We start from the raw sequence: 19772 nt of genomic DNA on the forward strand, positions 1-19772 counted from the left end.
CCTCTGTGAGCATAATATGTTACACAAAAAGAAATATTTAATAGCTCAATTAAAATAATAATTAAAATAATAATAATTAAAATATTTTGGATCTGACATCCATAGTTTACCTTTCTAATGGATGTGGATTTCAATGGAAATTTCTATAAAAACTTAACTCTTAAGAAAGAGGGATGGGTTTTAAATTTACTATTATTTTACATTGTTTTAGGAGCTTTTAATTTGTCTGACAATTTTGGGTTTGTGTCTTTTATTATACTCAGTAGAAATGATTGGAATGCTTAAAACTAAAGACCTTTCAAAAGTCACTTGTGCTTTTGTTTTATTGGGAATTGATGGAGGCTGCAGTCAGGCATAGTGTGCTTTTTTAAAATTACTTCAAATTAAAGAGATGATTCAGTAACATAATTATAACTTTTCGTGTCCAAATTGTTACTTCTCTGTTTATTAGAACATGACCTATATGTCAAGAAGTAATATTTTGTACCAGTGCTACAATGCATAAGATTTCATAGAAAGTGCCCTTCGATCCAAATTATATGGCCTTTGTACATTAAAACAATTAACACTAAGGTATACTTTATGAAGCATGCAAGAAGTTATGGCTGTATGGAGAATGAGAGACAGTAAGTCATTTAACAGTGCCATACAGCCTGCACGGAAGTCAGAACCAAATTAATAATTTTGAAGATCTCCCAGAATCACACAAATGAATTTTAGGGGTTGCTTACTAGTTCATTCAAAGATAACAGAATGATAAATGTTAGTGTTTATTTCTGTTTACAGTCCAACTAAAGATTCTGGGACTAAAATGAGATCGTATAGAGAGGTGATTTTATAAATGTTGCGGTAAGACACTGATGATGGTGACGATAATGTTATGCAAGTATCCACATGGGTCAGTGGCACTGAGGCTACAGAGGTAATGCTTTCCTGAAAACCAATTTCTTTGGCTGTAGCATGATGGGATCAGTAATACAGCAACAGTTCTATGCAAGAGATCTTCTTAAAGAACAATGAATAAGCAAATGTCATGTTAAATAGGGAGAAATAGGTTTGTTTGTCACTTTTCTTTGGATGCTGCATTAGCTATTATTTAGATAAACCTTGGCCCCAGGTTCAGATGAAGGAAACAAGTCTGTGGAAGTACCTTCAAGGGTTGTCTGGTTAGAAACGAGCCAGAGCCAGTAATCCTGTTTTTAAGTATTTACCTAGAGCAGTCACACACTTGGGCTTTTAAGAGAAATTGGACAAAACGTAGCTACACCTGGAACACTCTTTCTTCAGTCAGGTAGAGTTGGAGTTGGGAAGCTAAGGCAGAGATTCAGTGTCCTCCATCATAAGATTTCCTTCATTCATCAAACTGGAGAGTTCCCAATGGGAACTCTTCTTGATCACCACCTAAAAGCAGTACCAATAGAACTTAGAGGTTCTTTCCTACCTAATCTATTGTATTATTCACAAGTAGATATGCAGATAAATTCTGTCTACCAAGGCCTAAAAAGGGACTCAGTCTCATTTCACAGCAACTCTGCGTAGTGTTTGCCATATTGGCACTACTTTGGAGTAAACATCAGCCATGCCAACCAACAACTGGGACAAATACTGATGCTTGGGGCATGAGGGAAGAAAATGGAGAGAGAATAAGAGAATGTTGAAGTCATCTAATTAAATTTCTAATCCAGGTTTACATAATTAAGCAATAATGACTATGGACAAGGGCATTTCCTGGCAGTTAATTACCAGCTGGAGGATTTCAGGGCTTGAGGTAAAGCCAAGTGTTCTTAACACTGTCAGTCATTAATTGCCAGGAAATGCCCAACTCAGGAGGTTATTACTGCTGTTATAAACTAAGAATAGAAAAATATAAAGAAAAAAGACAGTAATTACCTTTCTAAAGTGTTGAAAGCTGAGCACTGAACTGCCTGTCGCTATGGAGACAGAATTTTATTTATAGCATCAGTCCTTTGCTAGGGTTTAAAGACTGCCTCAGTACCCAGAGGAGGGCAGGAGTTAGTTCTCAGGGCTCCATTAGGTATATAATTGGTAATTCAGAACATCAGCTCTGTGCCACGGGCCACATAACATCTGCAGACATCAAGAGTATCACAAAACTTTACAACACTGATTACAAAATACTGGCAGCCACTCAAAACATTTTATAGTTACACATACCTTCGGAAAGCATTTCCAGTAGTTCCTGCTTTGATCTACAGAGTGTGTGTCTCTAAATAGGATCCTTGTAATGTCACATTGTGCTGTTTCCTAGAAATTAAGTACTTAGGGACCAGATCTTTAAAACTGATTAATGCCATAGGTCTATGCAGCCAGACTGTGATCACTAACTGATTTTACAATTGTGTAACTACTGATTTCATTGGAGCAGCTCCTGATTTACACCAGTTAGTATAAAGATTGAATTCAACCCACAGTGGGTAACAAATGCAAAGCCCCAAACCTCCTTCTTAACTTCTTTCAAGCTTCTGAAAGAAATTATTTAATAACTTATTCCTAAAGTAGCTAAAAATAAAAGTTATTTTGTTCCTTTTAATGTTCATTTCCCAAAAGATTCTGTTGCTTTTTATGGGGTACAGTATTTGAAATCTGACCAATGCTTTAAAGAAAATTCTTCCAAATGAGTTGGTTCAAAAACTTAATTTCTACCACTTGAATAATTTGGAACAATAATTTAAAAAAATTAAAAAAGGTTCAATAAAGGACTTAGGTACCTAAATCAGAATAAAAGCAGAACTGAGGTGGCTGGCAAAAAAGTTGCAATCAAAAAAAAAATTGCTTCATTTTGACATCCTGCTAAATTAATTGATTGTCAGATTTATAAATTCTCGCTCTGTGCATAAATGGCCTGATCTCTTAGACATTCTCCCAACAGATGAATCAGACATCAACAGAATAATTTCAGTTTAAAACAAAATTAGATGAGGATAGATAGGTGGCTTCCACTCCCACCTCTCCTCTTCTCCACTCTGTGTAGCAGACTAGTAGTATGAGTTCTCAGCCAGGAATACAAGTACTATACAACATCAAACACTGAACCTAAGTCTCTCTAATCCCTGCTGAGTGCCCAAACCATTATTACAGGGCGAGGATTCCTTTTGTGCTTGATTTCCAGCCCCATTAATCTTGCATCCTTTGCTGACTGCAGCAGAGATCAACAGAGGGGTACTTGTGTTTCTTTATTTGGCCACATTTCAAAACAGAAGCACAGATTTTCTGAACCAAAACAAGCCCTTATCTCAGGACTGATTTTTGAAACGTGGATCTTTAATCACTTCTCTATAAATGCAAGTGCAGAATTTTATGCTTAGTAAAATTAATATTCTTAGCATGGTATTTATGCTTCAGAGAAAGGTGAAAATAGCACCTCCCTCTTCTTCCTTTTGTCTCACCTCATAGTTTTCCTTTAGTGTACCATCTATTCAGAGGTTGAGCCACACAACTGGCTTTAGGCAGATGTGACCTTGCTTTACCTGTTCTGTGAGATGATGCCTAGAAGCTTTATTAGTTCAAGCACTGTGCCATGCCTGGTGCAGCTGTGTGGCTCCTGGACTGATGTGACACATATCAGCCGGAGTCAATTATTGTCAGAGAGAACATATCTTCAGTCTGGTGACTAAAGCAGGAGCTGCCTAACTTTAAAGTAAGAGCTGCCTAGACTCCATCCTTGGCACCAAACACCTAAAATTTAGAGGCTTCAAATCCTTCGTTAGGTTTAAGTTATGTTATATACCAGTAAAACCTTCTATACTTTTCCAAGCACTCCTCAATCTACTCTTCAAGATAGACACTGCAGCATCTTCACTGTAAGCTGCAGTTCACCAGAAGCTGGGCACTTCTCCTCAATTCCTGAATTAAGTGCCTCAGCCTTGCAACATTAGTAATTTTACCCAGAGCTGGCATTTCTTCTATCCTGGTGCATGAGCCAATGACGTAGATGACGTATCAGGAGATGTACCTGTCACAGCCAATGCAAGGACATAGCAGAGGCCTCAGCGATGTGCAGTGGTGAGGAAAGCTTTGGGATGGGATTCTGTTTTGAACACGGTGCTGTGGCTTCTCTCCTGCTCAGTGATCTCACGTGGCAGACACAGCTGGTTGGCAGATGTGGCCAATCAACCTTATCTTGTATAAGAAGTTGTGGAATAGCGAAGAGGATGTGATGCTGCCCTGTGAATGCATAAGACTCCAATCTAGATGGGGAAGAGAGGGAGGTGAAGATAGAGGCATTGGCTCTATCCCAGGAGAATCAGTATTTCTGCACTTGCAGGAGGGGAGAAAGAAAGAGTTATTTTTTTTTTCCTTAGGTCAATGTAAACTCTTGGCCTTTGGGTCACAGTGTCATGTTTTTCTTTTACATTATTAAATCATGATAACTTCCAGATTTCTTGTTGAAGTATAATCCATCTATATTTTTCTCCTTTTTCTTAATTTTTTTTATTACAAAGCATGTATCAGAACAACATTATTCCACAGCATAGTTTTATCTCCATCTCTTCCATAGTAATATACTTCTCTCTTGACTAGAAAAAGTCTAGTCTATATCTAAATACTAAAAACACTTCAGCACAGACCATTTTCCTCACTGTTACCTTTTTTTATTCTGGATTCTTTCATCATCCCCTTCTTCACTGATTCATAAAATACAAGACGTGAAATATAGCTAAAATATTGGAACAGACTCATATTCTTGCAAACATTGCTACAAAATCTTCTTTGCAGATGTATTTAGGAACAGAGCATTGCTGTAGAATTCATTGTTTAGAAGAGTGAGAATTACCTGGTGTATTCTCCAAAAATGTGGTTTTGCCAGTTATTATCTCAGTTCTTATTCTAATGACCAAACACAGTTGTGAATACTACAAAACATTTGAGGAGCTCATGACCAAAAGCAGTACAGCTGCAGCCATATATATCCTTCCACAAGAAACAGGAAGGAAAAATTGGACTTGGAGTTCTTCTGGTCAATCAGGAATGTTAGGCTGTCAACAACGATTCCACACTCTTGCAGATTCCGTATTTCCCAACACACATCGGGTAGTCTGTTCCATGTCCTTTCAGAAAACTGTAAAACAACAGCTGTATTATTAGGTTTTGTACCTATTTTAGCCCCACTGCCTAGACTGGAGAAGCAAACATACTCGTATTTTCAAGGAAGGGTATAAGGCTTATGCAGAGGACTAAGAAAAACTTTTAAGGACCCTTAAAACAGAAGATGCTTATTTTTTGGCACCATAATGCACATATAATACAAGGCCAAGATTCTGACTCCAGGTTGGATTTTCCTGATGTTTAGATCTCTCTATAATTAATTTATGGGGCAATACCATCACACTACAAAATCAAATGTGTTTCATCACTAAAAAGAAAGTATCTGTAATGCTGGAGTCTGCTGCTCAAGATGGGATAGGTAACATGGACCATACCATCTATAAGATCAGGACACATAACCAGTCCTCAAGCTAAAAAAAAATTAAAGAAGTTGTCAACCAAAACTATAGGAAATTATTTTGATGCTGAAGTACAAATACAGAAATCCAAAGACCACTGGAAGAATGCAGTGGGCTTTGGAACACATCTCCAAAACCCAAATGGAGCCCAGGTTGCTTCTTGCACATTCTCACATTCAGTTTGACAGGTCACTGCACTGATCTGCACAGAAGCAGTGCCCTGTTTTCTGCTTGTGCTGCTTAAGATTGAGCAAGGCTCATTTTGACAGCTGCAAAGGATGTGATGGAGGTCAGCAAAATTGTCAGAGCTTCCTGGAAAGGTCTGCCTTGCTTGTGATGGGCTCTCCCATGATACGGCACAGCTTCTTACTCATAGTCTCAGTGCTTTTCTATACCTCTCACTGCTGGATCTCTGCTTCATGTCCCAATCCACAAGTTCAATAGCTTTGGAAGGCAACTCCCAGTTGAAAAAGAAGAATTTGGAAATATCCCTTTTTTTGGGCTGAGAGCAGGAAAATGTACACGGGGCCAAAACATGGTCTGACATGATGCATCAAACAGAAAATGAGTAAGAAGTGCTCAGGTTTGTATTTAATTGGAAACATGCAATATGCAGAGGTTATTCTTCTAACATGAGAAAAAGTTACTCTTTTGGGTACATCATGAAATGCAAATTGTAGTTAGTGACTCACAAAAATTTCCTAACCAGATCACTTCTACCAGTATTTTTGGATATATTACTAAATGATCAGTAACAGGCAGCATTTTCATTATATGAACTAAAGTTTTCTCAGAGAAAAACTTCAATAAGGATTAAAGCCATATCTTCAGCACAAGTGGCTGGTTTTAGTGACTTTGTGTTTTCATCGTATGAAGACCAATCTACAACCAGATGTCACCTGGTATTCCAAATACCTGTTGAAATTTATCCGTTTGTACATGGCCAAATGAAACAGAGAACCCAACCAAAAAAAAAAGGCAGAACATAGTAGAAGTTGGACAACAACTCCTGGTACCTCTCAGCTCCGGTTGCTATCTAAAACCAGAAAAATATCTGTTGCTTTTCTGAACCTTTTCTGTGGAGGTTTCTTACTCCTAGATTCTGCAACTCTTCTATTAGTCAGGGTTTCCAAGCCGCAGGGTGCAAGTCCTTCAGAGGAGGATATTGCTCACACAGCTCAATGCTTCCTTCTGAACTCATATCCCTGCAGTGCAGAGCCAAAAGCAGACTCCATTACCAATACTAAGGCAGCCCTAGCGTGAAACTGAGGTGAATCTCGTGAGGAAACACAGGCCACCATTTCAGCTGTGTGAGGCTGGTGAAAGCAAGCACTGGTGCTAACACTCCTGTTCTCCCTGTGAAGCATCCTCTTCCCTTGCCCTGGTAGGCCATTCCATGCCTTTATCACTCCTTCCATTGTGCCAGCATGAAAGTTTGTACAGCTGAACAATGACTCAGTGTGGGAAACTGATCCAACTGAAAATTGATTTTTTTTTATTTTTTTTTTTTTCCTGGCCGTGTTACTCCTACCCTCTCTCAATTCTGGTTTACTGTGTGGCCACAAGAAAACTTGTTCCAGCAAAAGTAAAGGCTCAGCAAAAAGAAGGGAGCAAGTTCCACTACACTGGAAGTGCTGGATTTTATTAACTGAAAATGATCCCATGGAGCTCTAGAAGACTACTCCCTGCTACAAAACTAACTTGCTGTATGGTGCGTGGCACATTGCTCCAAGTCTCTCTTCTTGATTTCAGTCTATTTAGACTATATGTTCTTCAAAGTAGAAATGTCTTGCTTATTCATGTAATTAATTCCTAGTCCAGGCTGGGGAACTGTCATAATAAAAAAAAAAAAAGATTTCTAAGGGGAAAAGCAGTTTACTTAAGGGATTCATGTTCATGGAAGTGCAAAGCAATCATCATCTCATGCAGTACTGTCCTATACTGAAAACTTCAGAACATGATATTCTCTTTATCAGTGAGATCAAATTTCATTATGAAGTCAAGAAACTCATGTGCCAGATATCTATCCAACAAAGGAATTTGCATTATACATAATTGCTTTAAAAATAACATTATATTTTGCATTCAAAATGCTACAGGGTTTTTTTTCTTGTTCCTAAGGTAAAATAATCTAAACATTTTTTCTGAATTTTAATTTTTTAGGCTGTCTGGGCATACATTTAGTCATAAAATTACTAAAATGTTCTTTGGTGTGATCTGGGTAGAAGAAGAGGGAGACATAATTTTCAGATTATTTTTATAACCTTTATATTAGTGTATCAGAAGAGTGTGACTGGATTATACCTGAGACAAGGAAGTTGTTTCACATATGAAGAAGTTTTAACAAGGGGTTCCGTGGACCTTCCCAGGATCATCTCTGGCACTTCAGCGCCTTAGAGATTTCAGTGGTACTGTTAATGTTCAAGGCTTCACTTCCACACCAAAACTTTTCCCTGGGTCTGTATTTCTGTTTCTCTTTGGTACAAACAGGGCTGACGGAGAAACATTGTGATAGTTAATATTTCCCTTGAAAACGCACAAGGTTGTCTATTCTAGATTTTTCTCCGTAGTTTTCTGGTGACTGGTTTACATTTCACAAAAGGAAGGATTTCTGCACATTAGCAGATGGTTACCCTGGTGATAGAAAAAACATTTCAACAAGCATCTCTACCTTTGTGATTACTGATGGAGTTAAGCAGAGATGTCTTTAGTGGGAAATAGCACTGTGGGACAAACCAAGGAGAGAGCACTCTTCTCTCACTGATTTAAATTAATAGTTACAGCACTGAGTGCAATGTAAATTCCATAAGCAAGAGCAGATTCCTTACTTCAGGGACCCTGTAGGCAATGCTTTTCATCCTATACTCAAGTGCTGATGATTTTTAAAAATCATTTTTGATTTGCTAGTGTCCCAGTAGGAGTTTAAGAAGTCATTTGCAGCCAATTGTACTTTCTCTTTTCTCTCTAAAGGGGATAAAGCTTTCAAACTATTTGAATAAACTGTGATTACATCTTCATTTGTCAGTAATGGGATTACCACGCTGATAAAAGAGACTTCAGACAAACATACATGTTTAAGATTGGTGTAAATTACCCAAGAGGGTCGGGAAAATCCTTTGGGCTCCTTAGGGTCCACCCCTCCCTCTCTGAAAGCTGGCTGGCACCAAGACCCCTGAATAGGCTGGGACCAGCTGACCATCCCTGCTGGGGGTTGTGGCTGTTTTCCTGCGCACATGCTCACTGAACTGGAAAATACAATTATACACATCCAGCTTCACAGTTAATTTTTTGACTATAGCTAACAAGATAGAGACTTTTCAACTAGTTGATTTTTATCACAGAATGAAGACAATATCATAAATCTTGGTCAGCTCTTAATGATTAAGAGATAAAGGCAACCTGAGAAAAATATAAGTGCTGTTGTTGCTAAATGCTGATGGACTCCATGGTGAGATAATCTTTTTAACATGGTGACCCATCCCACATACAAAATGTTTGTCCAAAGATCCATTTGTGAAAGAGAACAAATGGGGAAATCTGAAAGCAAGCAGGAAAGATATGAGTGAGAAATGAAACGCAAATTCAAATCCTGTTAGGGCTAAAGAAAAAGGAAGGCTGGAAAATAATCCTACTTTGAGTCTCTATAATGAATTGCATATTACAATACACAGGGATTGCTCAAGAGGATTCTAAACCTCTGTAGAAAGCAAGTATAGGGATTAGTTAACTCTGTAGTTGTCTTCAACTTTATGAGGTCTTGATTCTGCCGTCCATATACCTTTTCAGTGGGTTTTACTTGTACTGGCACCATTGGGATTCCTTGTTTGGTTAAATGTATGGCCTGTAAAGCTGTGTGTTTATATTGGAAACTGAGAAATATAACTTGAGTATGTGGGTTAATCTAGTGGGAAATAACTTCACTGAATTATATCAGAATTACATATGCAAAACTCAGGGAAAAAAAAAAGGAAGATGGACAAAGTATGGTTTGGAGAATTGCTGTATGTAATACAGAGCTTTGAGTTGCTAACCAAAAAACATGATGTGGTAAGACTGGCCAAAGATTTGCTGATGGAACTTTTTACATTTGCCATATTTTCTTGAATACATTATAAATCTTCATGGGAATTCATTGAAGTAGTCAAAATTTCCTAGTAGAATTGTAGCAAGGGATCATGGGAGTTGTAGAATGAAGCAAAGCTTCTGTTTTGCTGCAGTTAGGATGCAGGAACTAACAAAACAAGCTTCTGATTAAGTTTTAGTACTTAAAGAATATTTCATTCTGTGATGAATTTCAGTCTGTGATGAATTTTTTCTCTCAAAACTTCAGAATCTTCTGGAGAATGGATTTCCGTTACTTTGATCTCATTCAAAAGCTGAATATATTTATAGATTAATAAACTCAATGTGTAAGAACTAAAGGTAGGTTTTGCTGATTGGGAAAAGTTTACCTCCTTCCTGAAGGCTTTCAAAGGTTGCACTACATGTATGCATAAGAAACAAAAGCAGTGACTTGTCATAGTTTAAACCCTGTTGTTGCTAAACATTCTTCCTTTGCAATGAAGTGGAGTAATTGACTTTTGGGCATCTAATTTTCAATCCTGATGGAGGAGCCGGTATTTTAAAGAAAAGGTGAGGGTTGACATTATGATGGTTCCTGTGTTTGTTATTGAGGAAAAAGATAGTCATCATGCCAAGATGTTAGCAAAACTAAATAAATGGAAGACCTTGTACCAAAGATCCCAAAATCTATCAAGGTAGGATTCAACAACGAGCTAGAATAACTAATGAGGAATAGCATGACTAAAATAAATCTCTTCAGTCTCTCCTGAGGACTTCCTTAGTTACCACTCATTAGTTTCCCGTGATCCTGCCAGAAGAAGCAACTTTTGAGCAGTTCAATGCTCAAAAGTTTTTATGCTGTGCATAAAAGATACTATGGAAGAAAAGAAGAACATGCAATACTGAGAAGGGGCTGAGCTGCCATCAGACCTGATCATTAACAGTGTAATAGAGTTGTATATAACATATGGGAGGAGAAGAAGAATTCGAAGAGAGAGATTAAATGCTCAGAATGTAATGGTAAACATATTTACAGCTGGGCAGATATGTGAGCATGATGTAGAAAACAAGGAAGCCATAGATTAGAAGATTACAGTTGTGGGCTTCCCTTAGTGGATTTTGGAAGAAGAAAAGGCGGAATCAAGACAGCAAGACAATGTTTTTGATATGTGAAAGATGAAAAATTAAAGTAAAAAATGGCTTTTCAGAAAGGAAATGGAATTCCACTTGACATCTATTTTTATATTGACAACAAGGACATAGTAGTCATTATCTGTGACAAAAAAAAAAAAAGAGAATGGAAAAGAAAACTTCTTGACATTCTGAGAAGCATGTCAGTTGACAACTTGCCAAGTGACAAGTTTCAATATATATAATATTTAAACTGACACATAGGTAGACTAAGTATTGGTGAAAGGTGACTGAAGATGTTGGTGAAAGTAGCAGACATAAACAGACTTTTGAGCGTTTACCACAGTAAGAGTAGTAGAAACCATCACATAAGAGAGTGAGGTTGTGGAATCAAAAAATCGAGGAAAAGGGAAAAAGAACTCTGTCGAGTGGTACAAAAAATAAACCACCTATTTAAAGAAGAAAAACAACATCACAGGAGACAGAAGAGTAGAAAGGAATAATCAAGGAAGTTAGTCATAACTTAAGGAAGTAGTGAGTCTGACAGAAAAGTGATAGAAGGGCACTGTCAATGGCTCAGTAAGAAGTTGAGACACAGGCCAACAGTGAGTTGGCAGGAAAATTAATTAGTGAGTGTTCAATAACACAACAAAGTAAGCTATAAAATAAGGCAATATAACTGGTGAAAGGATTGCCAAGTAACAGGAGCAGTGAGCTAATGAGACTCAGCAGGTAAAAGAAGAAGAGAGGCTTCCAGAACAGTGAAATTTAGAGCTCAAGAGTTTTCAAATTATCTCAGAAGTTGTGGGTACCAGTAGTGATCCAAAGCTGTGATGCATAAAGAGGGTGGTGTTCTTCCCCAAACTCCCTCAAACATGTTGGCAGTCCTGCCTGAAGTCTGTCTTTGATTCTAAGCACTAAAATTGGTCAAAAATCTCAAAGAGGTCTCCTCTAATATTCAAGTCACTCTTTTCCCCTTCCTCACCCCACTTCCAATCTATTCCGTAACGGGAGAGAAGCCCTAAGGAAGAATGACAAGGAAAGTGTCTGGAGAGCAGCCAGGCAGAAAGGGACCTGGGACTTTGGATTGACAGGAAACTGAACATGAGCCGGCAGTGTGCCCAGGTGGCCAGAAGGCATCCTGGCCTCCATCAGGAACAGTGTGGCCAGTAGGACCAGGGAAGTGATTCTGCCCCTGTACTCAGCACTGGTGAGGCCTCACTTCGAGTGCTGTGTCCAGTTCTGGACCCCTCAGTTCAGGAAGGATATTGAGGTGCTGGAGCAGGTCCAGAGAAGAGCAATGAGGCTGGTGAAGGGACTCGAGCACAAGTCCTATGAGGAGAGGCTGAGGGAGCTGGGGTTGTTCAGCCTGGAGAAAAAGAGGCTCAGGGGAGACCTCATCACTCTCTACAACTCTCTGACAGGAGGTTGTAGTCAGGTGGGGGTTGGTCTCTTCTCCCAGGCAACCAGCAGTAGGACAAGGGGGCACAATCTTAAGCTCTGCCAGGGGAGGTTTAGGTTGGATATTAGGAAGATGTCTTTTACAGAGAGAGTAATCAGACACTGGAATGGGCTGCCCAGGGATATGGTGGATTTACCGCCTCTGGAGGTCTTTAAGATGAGACTGAATGTGGCACTTAGTGCCATGGTCTAGTAACCACATCAGTGTTGGATCAAGGGTTGGACTTGATGATCTCAGAGGTCTTTTCCAACCCAGTTGATTTTATGACTCTATGAATGTTCTGATGTTCTTTGAATGCAGTAAATACAAGTTCTAAAATTAGGATCCATCTCCCTGGAGTGTTCTCCCATTAGCTACATGCCATTTATACAAATTTATATATTTATATTTTCTGCCAATCTGTTGGGCACTTCTTTTCCCATTAATGATTGAACTATGTCCTTCTGAAAGGTTCAGCAATTGCTTGTTGGAGAGAGGATTAACCAGGTTTTTGAAGCCTGTATTTCAAGGTGCACTGTTTTATAGGAGTTGTTAATCACAGATCAACATGATGTCATGTTAGAAAAGACACCAAGAACATCAATCATAGAGAGAAATTCTTTTCAGTATCTTTGCAATGGCCTGAGTTTCATATATGGTAAACATCCAGCAACTTCTTAAGAAATGTAATAACTTAAATAAATTATTTAAAACTTCCAAACACTCAAGTCTTTTGGAAATTCTATTCTAAGAAGTAATGTAAGAGAGTTAAAAGTCCAAGTACTCATGGTTTTCAATTAGATTTACGCTCCTATTTCCCTTGTGTACTTTTAGAAATCCTCTTCACAGAGACTGATAAAAAAAAATAGCCCCAATCCTCAAATGTATTTCTAAGTTCTTTTGATTTCAAAGAGACCTGGGCACAAAAAAACTTTGGAGGATTAGGTACTTGGTATATATGAGCAGCCCAAGTCAAAGTTACACCAGGCTTTACTGGAAAAACAGACTTTAAAACTTGAGAGCTGATAGAGATCACGGCAAGTAGTAGCAGCATACTTTGTGTGAAGCTGCACTTAATGATGAGACACTGTAACAGCTGCAATTTCTGGGTAATTTGAAAGTGTAACATCAAAGCATCAAATACCTTGTCCATTGTGGAGAGGGATGTATCAAAAAGAAAAGGTAGTAAATACTTTATGGAGTACACAAGCTGGGTACAACTGCACCTATTACCTATCCAAAAGCAACAGAATATCTTAGAAAGCATTTTTGAATGTGAATGGGAAATGGCAGGTATGGCAACTCAATCAAAGGAAGCAACATAATCTCTGCTTTTTCATTCAGTTACTTCTCACAATCTAAAGAATTTCTCAGGCTTCATCAATTCTCTGTGTGCAGCGAAATGCTGTCCCTAAAGATGTCAAACTCAGAATCTAATTCCTTACTTTCTTATGCATGTTTTCAGTGTCTTCTATTAAACTGTGTGAATGATGCCTGTTATTACAATCTGCAAGAACAACTCTAAATTTTCCTATTTGAAAATCATGGAACTGAAGTAGAAGGATGCTAAATCGGGTGTCTCGTATCATAACAAGGAGTCTGTGGTACAGCAGGAATCTGTATCCAAGACTAAATATAAATCTAAGATAAGTGCTCTCACCCTGTGGAACTTAACTCTTTTCTGCAAAGGCAAGCTACAGGAAAGCAGCATATGTGTCTCCCAACAGTGGGTTGAACATACATCCGCTAAACAGCCCACATGTCTCTGATTTTATTGCAGGACTGTTTATACTAAAAAATGCTTATATTTGTCCCCCTCACCAAGCCACAACACAGATATACTTTTGTATGTCATACCATCACCTGTCATATGACCATGGATTCCTCCCTGAGGTGATCAAATGCAAACTGTTGTAACTGAGCACATCTGTATTGTTCAGGCACTCTGCAGTCCACATGAACCACTGCACACCCAAAGATTACTGTGTGACGATCTGGGCCCAACAAACAATGGTATGGCTACAGTTTGTCAGATTATCATCCTCCTTGAGCGTAGGACACGGTCGTGAAAAACTGTGCTGAGAAGAAAACAGTTCTAACATTTAACCACTCCCTGCCTAAGTCTAAAAGGCCTTCAGGAAAAAAGACAACAAGGAATAAAATACCAGACCCCCAGGTTGTTGAATGGTTATCTCTGCCCTAATAATTTTGAATTCATAATAAAGAAACTTTGCAGAACTCAGGTGGAAACATCAAACTGTTTGTTAATAGGTTTGTCATCATAAAGCCAACTACTGAAAAATCTTCCAGAGAAGTGACTTTCCAGTTTGAATTAGACAATACCCTCATCATTGAATGTTAGGAGCAGAGGAAGAGATATTCAGAAAGAAAGTTTCAGAATGAGAGAATGCAGTAAGACTTTAAAAAACCTACACCACTTCTCTTACAGGAGAAGAACAAAGTAAAGTGATCCCAACATCAGACAGCTAACCACCAACCTAGTTAGAGAAGAGAAAAAGAGTGACATTCATATCTTTGTACAACAGCAACGTAACCAGGACTTTTTTTTGAGTGTTTGTTAAAATATATGGATTTTAGTCTATTATGTTTCTTTGTTTTGTATCCTTTGTCCCCTAGTTATATATACCATATCACTAGATATTTTCTCATCTGTAAACATCAAGGTCACCCTGAGGACAACCTAAATAGTGTATAAGATGTACATTTGCTTTGGCTAAGAGAACTTGTGGTTGGGTCATATGATACTACACTGTCCTTTTATTTGGAATATTTAGGATTAGAGGGTGATGGCCTTAAAAACTCACGCAATACTCTGCAAATTAGTCCATCTGTCTATCAGTCATTCAATTCCCTCTGCAGCCCACTGTGGTGACTGTGAAAAGGACACTAGTCCCTGGGGTGACCTTCAAGAAGGAGTTTTGAAATAAGTCTTTTCACAGGGTGTTTGAAAGGAATCAGTACATGTTTCTTTTTCTAAAATGTTCTTTAATGATGATAAAATGTCTCTAAAAAGAGTCTGTTTCTTTATAATATATCCTCACAATTGTATGTGCACAAGTACTGTAAATACAAGGCTACATGAGTAGATTGACATTTCTAACCCCATTAAATATGAATCTATGTATTTCTTTGGAAGCATGTCAAGGTTTGTGTGATGAAAGGCAGATCCAAATCCACAAACTATTTATACAAGGACAAGCTGAACAACTGTGGTCAAATAAAATATAAAGAAAATATCAGAGCTAGAAATCATTTCTGAGAAATAAATCACGGAATTGGAAGAAAGTTTAACTTTAAATGTTTTGATTTTATTGACCAGCTCCATAATGTGGAATGTTTCAACACACTCCTAAAACTGCCCCTTCACAATGGGGGTAAGAACACACTGATTTACATATTTTGGATCTAGATTGGCTTTATATGTTTCCAAATATGTTTTCCCACCCTCATATGACTCCCTGTTGTAAAATGTTATGCCAGTTAAAGGAAAAAGAAAAATAGAATGTGAATCAGAGTTCACATTTTGGACGTTGAGTAATGGTGATTAAACTTATCTAGACTCAGTTACTGCCTTAAGAAATAATATTTCAAATGCCGTTCAAACTTTTCTTGGAGCTGTCTGCAAAAGTCAGGATAAAGACCACAGCTTTTAAACTGCAAGGGTAAACACAGACTTTAGAATTTAGAAAAGAGTGACCTGAAACTAATTGGGCACCTGCAGATTTGATCACTTCAGATGTATTTACTGGGCTTTAGATGCCTTCTTGCACATCCCTTGTCAACAGGCATCACTAACTTCCTTGCACAAAGCTACCAAATTGCTCCATAATGCCCTAAAGCTAGCATTTCTTACTCACTTTATAATTTGAAAAGCACTGAATGTAACCTTGATGAAGTTTACGGTGCCAAATTCCCTTCATTTTACACAGCTAAAGAAAGTCACTAAGCTCTTCTTTAGAAGTGAGGACTTAACACTACTGTTATCTGTCCTTTAAGCATAATCACAAGTCAAAAAGCAATGCGAAGGCCTTTGCAAGCACATATGTGGGAGAAATAACATAATATGGAGACACATTGAAAGGTGGGAGACATACCAGATTGGCCAGAGAAGATGAGAGAAAAGGCAAAAAGAATATACCAGATGTAACCACAGAAGTAGTGTAAAAATATGAGAGGACTTTTTAGCCAGAGGCTGGATTAGAGAGGTTTGGAGCTATCTGTGAAGAATTTGTCTCCTCTTTGATTTCTTCAGTGCTTAGGGAAACAGGGCTTTGTACATTGTAAATGAGCAGGATTGCATCAGAGATGCCAGACTCAATTATCACTCCTCCTAATGAAAACAGTTCATGAAGCTCTGCACTTTGGCTGACTGTTCTGTTTAAAGAACAGTAATAATACTGATGCTAACCTGGTGCTATGTTGATTCTTAAAAAAAAAAAAAAAAAGGAAAAAATGGTGACTCTATGCTACATTAGGAGTGTGATAAAATATAAGGATCCTGCCTTCTGATTTTTTTTTTTTGTAAATGTGAATTTCCACAGCATTTAAATCATATATGAGGAAATTAAATGAAGCCTGTGATTTCAGCAAATGGCTGCTTGGGTTTTCTCCCCACGCAGAAGCCAATTTTTTTGTTAATCTATGAACCAAGAGTAATGCATATGAGCTGAGCTCAGCTGTAGAAACTCGACAACTGTAAAGAGTAAGAGGGGTTTTCCACTTCTGGGGTGGTCTGCTACTGGTATCACTGGATTGGAATATGTCTCTACCAAAAAAGAAAATAGTGGTGCATTGTTTGTATTTCTACAGAGAACCACTCTGCAGTTAACCAAGATCACAGGCCTATGAAATAATAAATGGTATTCTATCAGCTTGAAGTAAGAGGCAATCTTCATGCTCACAACAGAAATTGCTGTCCTCCAGAGATAGCTTTTTATTTTTGGAAGAAGAAAAAATCCGTAGATTAGCCACTAAATGGGATATGTTGCTACTAATAAAACTCTATCAACAATATTGTTCCACCTGCAAATAATTCATAAAGTAGTTTTTTAATATTATTTATATAGTATATTAGTTGTATATATAACTGCTACATATAACCACTGAGTAGGCATGGTTTAGAACTCAACACTCTTGGCTGGACCTCAGCAGAGCCTCAAACCTAAGTTTCTTGGAGATATGTCTTACAATCCGAGGCTCTTTTTGAAACAATACTTTTAGAAGACAACATAAAGGTAGAATGATTAGCATTCTGAGGTAGTATGCTAGCATATACCACCACAGCCCCAAACTTACTTGTGACAATTAATTTTAGTAAATATTTTTTAAAACCAAGACCATGCCTCTCACAACTGATAAACATGTTTGTTGATAACTAACACGTAAACCAGCAGATAGACTCCAATTAAACAAACTGTAACTGCATACACACAATATTGTTATTCTTTTTGTAATTTAAATGAGAATCTCAAGAGAAATTCAGCTGATTTCCAAGACTTGGATATTGAAAATTCCATTGAACTAATCAGGTTTCTTAAAAGATGATGCCAGACAAAACACAAATCATATGTTTGACATTAGTTTGTGCTGTAAAATGTACTTTATAATCATTGAATAAATACCAGTGAAAAAGGATGAGCTGCCAGGTAGCAATTGGTTACACTGCTGCACAAGATCTGCCAGAAGGCAACAGTACATGACATTTTACAAGTGAAGGTAATAAGGTGGAAATTTGGAACAAAAATGAGAAACAAATTCATGGCATGTGCTTGAACTGCACTGTGGTTAGTAAGCACCCCTTTTTCATCGCTAATTATGTTAGAGAGTTTAGCAAATATCTAGTCATAATATTAGAGTGAGGAACTTATTGATGTAGTACTGAGATAAAGAGAATAAAATGTTTAACACCTGCTCCTAATAAATCTCTGGAATGTTGCATTTGAAGGACTGCTGGAACAGAATGAAGTCTCTATTTCATTTCGCAAACAAGAGAAGGTTGGGGGAAAAAAGCAACACAGAGGAAACAAAAAGTTATACTTTAATTCTCGTGGTCATGTCTCATATGCTTATGTTCAGACCACAGTTGCCAACAATTTCATATTTCAGCTGTGTGTCTTCAAAACTTCAGGAGTTAAGGTCCCAGGATTTCAAGTTTAGCTGCAAGAACATTTAGTTTTTCAGAACTCTGAATTATTGATGCTCTGTGAACATCTGTTGCAAAACCTGCATTTAAAATGGAGGTAGGTTTGGTCAAGCTGAAAGTTGGGGCCTTCACCAGTGGGGATTAACACTTTTAGCATTATCTTAATTCTTGAATAGAGTTAATAAACTACTCATAAATAAAATTAGATACCAAAGAAGGAGATTCATAGCACCTGACAGTTAATATACCAATAGAAAATGATAGATGTGGTGTGTGGAATTTGTCCTAGATTTGAGGACATAAAATAGGTGGCTAGACAGAGTCTGATTGACTTGATGGGTAAAAGGTGTATAAAGCAGCCCCGTGGGCCTGGACGAAGAGTTGCTCATTTCTTAGAACACATGGGAGAAACTATCTAATTATATAATGTCCTTACAGCTGGACAGCTTCATCAGGAAACAGGTGACATGAGTAACAAGATACAGCTAAGTTTAGTGTGTCTATCTCACAGCTACAGGTAAACTGCTGCTTCTTGGTGAAGGTGGGAACTGAGCACAAAGGTAGTAGAATTTGTATGGGTCAAAGAAACAGACAATGAAACTGTAGCAGTGGTGAGAGCATGCTTAAATACTGGGAATACTTGGTTCTGGGTGTTTTCTCCTTGTTTTCTAACCGTTAGCAGGCAACGAGACATTAAAACAAATGTTTGAACCAAAGACAGGCTGAGAATGGTCAAAGTCTTGAGTACTTTGCTTATCAGGAAATCTCAAGCCACTGGGCTATTACACAAAGGTGAAGATTGGTATTCTTGCCATCCCAGTGTTTTTGAATAAAAATTGTGGCTGTTGTGTTCTGGGTGGCCTTATGTTTAACACCAATATTACCCATTGAGCATATTTACCAGATCAGATGCTTCAAGATTTACTGTCAGAATTCTTAATTTGTGAATTCTCAACTCACTTCAAGAAGGATGTGGATGAGGTAGATTTTAAATCCAGCGTTTCGAATACATTTATCACCCAATTCCCCATCAGGTAAAGCAAAACATTAATTCCTGATAGGTTTCCGTGGCTCACAGCTCATAGGCCTGAGGTTTTTGACCAGTTATGTTTAAACTCACCAAAAATACGGCAACTCTGGTCTGAAAGCTCTGAATCCATTTCAGTGCTGTGATGTACCCAACCTATAGACCGTAGAATTTAGAAAAAAGCTTAAAGAAGACCACTCTTTCTTTTATGGATTTTTTTTTTCTATATTAAAAAATATAGATTCAGTAAACAAGCACAGACAGAATTAGTCTAGAAGCTTAGGTTCATCAAGTGATATAAAACATTTGCCCAGAGACAGTGTCTCCCTTAGTGGATGCATTCACAAGCTGTCTGGACACCAGCCTGACTAACATGCGCTAGGTGACCCTGCCTGAGCAGGAAGGTTGGACTATATGACCTCCAGCAGTCCCTTTCAACCTTTCCCATTCTGTGATTCTCTGACAAGGAGGAATGGCTTTAAA

The sequence above is a fragment of the Chiroxiphia lanceolata genome, chromosome 4, assembly GCF_009829145.1.
Source record: "Chiroxiphia lanceolata isolate bChiLan1 chromosome 4, bChiLan1.pri, whole genome shotgun sequence".
Classification (NCBI taxonomy): domain Eukaryota; kingdom Metazoa; phylum Chordata; class Aves; order Passeriformes; family Pipridae; genus Chiroxiphia; species Chiroxiphia lanceolata.